Source organism: Mercenaria mercenaria, unplaced genomic scaffold (assembly GCF_021730395.1).
Source record: "Mercenaria mercenaria strain notata unplaced genomic scaffold, MADL_Memer_1 contig_1734, whole genome shotgun sequence".
In the NCBI taxonomy this organism is placed as follows: domain Eukaryota; kingdom Metazoa; phylum Mollusca; class Bivalvia; order Venerida; family Veneridae; genus Mercenaria; species Mercenaria mercenaria.
Window position 1 is genome coordinate 25,184 of NW_026459735.1, and position 3,952 is coordinate 29,135.

The following is a 3,952-nucleotide window of genomic DNA, read 5'->3' on the forward strand; positions in this document are numbered from 1 at the left end:
TACTATACCACGGCTTTTAAAAAAGCTTATATCGTTTTCCATCAATTCAAACAGATTTTGATTATTAACATTATAAGCTGGAGAATCCTGACCCCATATATATGTAGCACATACGTATATGTCTTTATCCAACCTAAAGTACTTTTTGTCTAACTTTACCCAAATAATTGTATCCAAGTGATTTCTAACAACTGAAATTCCGTCTGCAATAGAGTCTTTGTAATATAGTATAATGCCTCCACTATGCCGACGGGCCCTTCTATGTTGAAATTTGCGAAAGAAATTGTGTGATCTATATCCATTTAAGCCAATTTTGCTATCCATAGCAGTCCATGTCTCGAGCAAGAAAATTATGTCGTAACCGTATAAAATATGACAGAAGTCTGTGTCATCCTGTTTTTCTTTTGATAAACCATTGCAGTTCCATACGGCAATTGAAACTATACCTTCATGTGCTTCCTACGGGACAGTTCCATATGGCCCGTCAGTGTACACTTTGCCATCTACAATTAGTTTGTTGTATTTAATGTATGCCTCCTTTTTTGCAGCTCTAGCTTTTTTCATGATCGGAATAAGCAGCTTTCTCTGTGCAACTATTTCTGGAGGAAATTGGTCGTGCATGAAAAGACCAGTTTCTTTTGGGTTCACATTATCCTTAAAGGACTTAACATAGATTTTTGTCTTGACATCTTTGAAGGATACCAGCACATTCTTTGGCCTATTTTGTCTTTGCACTCCGAACCTCCTAGCTCTCTCTATTTCGAGTGCTGCTATGTTCTCTTCTGGAATCTTTAAGTCGTCTTTAAAGTATTTCTTGACATTTTCAAGTGTTTGTTCTGTAGTTTCATTTTTTGACTCTTTGATCCCACCGATGATTAAGTTACAGACCATGGATTTTGCATGCAAGTCCGCAATAGATTCTCTCAATTTTTGATTTTCTGTTTGCAAAACAGATACTTGCTCTCTTGTCTTATCTATATTATAGTCATGTAATTCAACTGTATCTTCTAGCGTACTCATTTTATCTTCACTTTTCGTAACCCGCTTATCCAGGTCTGACCATAGTTTATTGAGTTTGTCATCTAAACTATTCACTTTCTTCTCAACTGACTCCAGTTTGCTTAATCTACTGTTCATTTCTTCAAATTTGCCACTGATGAAATTCATTAATTCTTCATTGGTTACACTTTTAGGGGGTTGATTTCCAGTTGGGGGTGATACAGTACGGCTCATTTGTTGCGCCTGCCCTTGTGTGAAATTATTAGGCATAACTGTAACCGGTGATTGACACTGACCCATATACGGTAACTGTACAAATTGCTGAGGGCCAGGAAAAGATGTTCCATTGTTACCTTGCACATGAGCCATTGTATAGTAATCCGTATTGTTAAGGTTGAACACAGGGTTATTATCAAAGTTAATATCTGAATTCAATAGATTTAAATATGAACCGTTCACTGGTGAACTATTGTCAACTGCTATTGTATCTGAAGAAAAACTACCGTCACCTAATTTGACCTCCGATCTTTTTGCGCCCTTTGTTCCCCTTGTTGAATTAGGCGTTTCACCTTTACTACTATTTTTCCTTTTCCTGTTCTTTTTAAATCCCATATCACTTAAAATCCATTAAACAACTACATATCGAACAAAGTCATGTAAAAATCATAGCATAACTCCAATTTGAAACGTCTTTAAATCCAACTTTTTTGAGAGCTTTACACAAAGTGACCAACCAATTTTAAGCGACCTTGACCTTTTACCTTGAATATAACATGTTATTTTTTATTCCTCTCTTCCGATAAGACCACCGTGATGATTGGATTAACGCCTATTAATTATCGCTAATATACAATCGCTGTGATTAAATTAGCACCTCGTTAACTATAGATGTACAATACACGATGTGACAAGTGCTTTCCGGTAACCTTGAAACAAAATTCAAGTACTTTTCAAGGATTTTTTCCCCATTTTCAAAGAATACAAAATCGCATTTGTCACATTTATTTCTTTTACTAATGACGAATTATGTCGATTTTCTACAAAATAAACACCGCAACAATAACCCAGAAATAACCTTCAATTCTGTTCAGCACGGATAAAATTCCACATTGTGATGATTGAATTGCATTTAGAGCACTAAACCTGTCCAGGTACCGTACCGTACTATCATTTACTCGTCATTAAGCCCTGTCAAAGATAGGTCTGTCATTTGTTCGTCTTTTTTCTCTCAATATTTTGGTCTGATCTGTTATTTTTTTTCAGATTTTCAATTCACAGAACATCAATTCAAGGACAATTTATCAAAATTTACTCTGGTTTTTTTTTTTCAAAATTCAAGTACTTTTCAAGGAGTTTTTGGCAGTTTCAAATTCAAGTACTTTTCAAGTACTAAGCATCAAATTCAAGTATGTTTCAAGACCTGTGCGAACCATGTATATTGCACATTAAATACTATCTTTGAACATGCATGAATGATATAATTTTACTTCTGTGTTGAAAACTGTGTAACTGTTACCTTTAGACTTTCTATCTGCTTCCTTGGACTGCTACTGTTGTCCAACTGCTGATCAATATGATTGTCTATCTGAAAATACAGCAATAAAGGCTTATGCCACAACAATAAAAATGAATAATTATTTGAGAAATGATTAAAAGAATAATCAACATAATAAATCAAGGCAGGATTCTAGCATTTAAATGTTTCAATTGTTTTAAGCAGAACAATGTATACTACAATACATATATTATATGAAACTCTATGTAAAACAAATGAGCCATGCCATGGGAAAACCAACATAGTGGTTTTGCGACCAGCATGGACCCAGACCAGCCTGCGCATCCGCACAGTCTGGTCAGGATCCATGCTGTTCGCTAACAGTTTCTCCAATTCCAATAGGCTTTAAAAGCGAACAGCATGGATCCTGACCAGACTGCGCGGATGCGCAGGCTGGTCTGGATCCATGCTGGTTGCAAACCCACTTTGTTGGTTTTCTCATGGCACGGCTCAAATGTAATTAAATTTTTCATCTAAAAGGTTTTAGAGCCATAGATATAATCAGAATAGTTTAAACTTCCTTTTTAACAAAACCATAACAATTCTGTGGGAAAGTTTCAGGCATTTCTTTGTCATTAATGGAGTTACATAAGACATGTGGTTGATCAAAAAATGAAAAATTAGAATGGTTTTACAACAGTCTTCCACATGTTGAAATACCTCTCATAACAGCACATTTCTTTAATCCTTGTTAACTCTGGTAATGACAGCTGTATATCGGTTATTTGTTGTGTAACTAAAAGTCGTCATTGTTTATTCATAATATAAGCTTAAACATAATCACTAGGACATACATTTACCGTCTCAGTCTCCAGTATTCCATCTGGCCTCTTGTTCTTTCCTGGTACATAGTTACTCCTATATATGAAAATAAGTGAATAAGTTTCTTTACTTCTTAAGTCAGCAAAAGCTGTTGTACAATTATTTACTTAATGAAATTTATAAGAATATAATTGCAATGTTATGAGTTTAATAATAGAAATGTAGTAACTGAAACAAAGCTTTCATGAGCTTTCCTTTGGATTTTCTTGACAGCATTCAAAACAAAAATTAAAACTAAACAAGAGGGTCATTGACCCTTAAGTGCTCACCTGTGTACAACTTGCTTCAAGTGTGTTTGTATTGAGTTAAGTTTCTTCTATGTTAGCCTATATCATATACATGTCACACACACCTTTTTTACTAAAGGCAATAATTTGAACAATTATGGTAGACATTACAAATCTGATATCACACACAAAATATCAACGCTCTAGCTATTATTGATTCAGAGAAGAAAAGTTACAACGCCCCCTGGCGGCCATGTTTTTTTACGAATCGGAATAATTTGAACATGATCCTAGTAGAGGGTCACACAAAAACCATTTGCACCAAATTATTTACAAAAAAAAACAATTA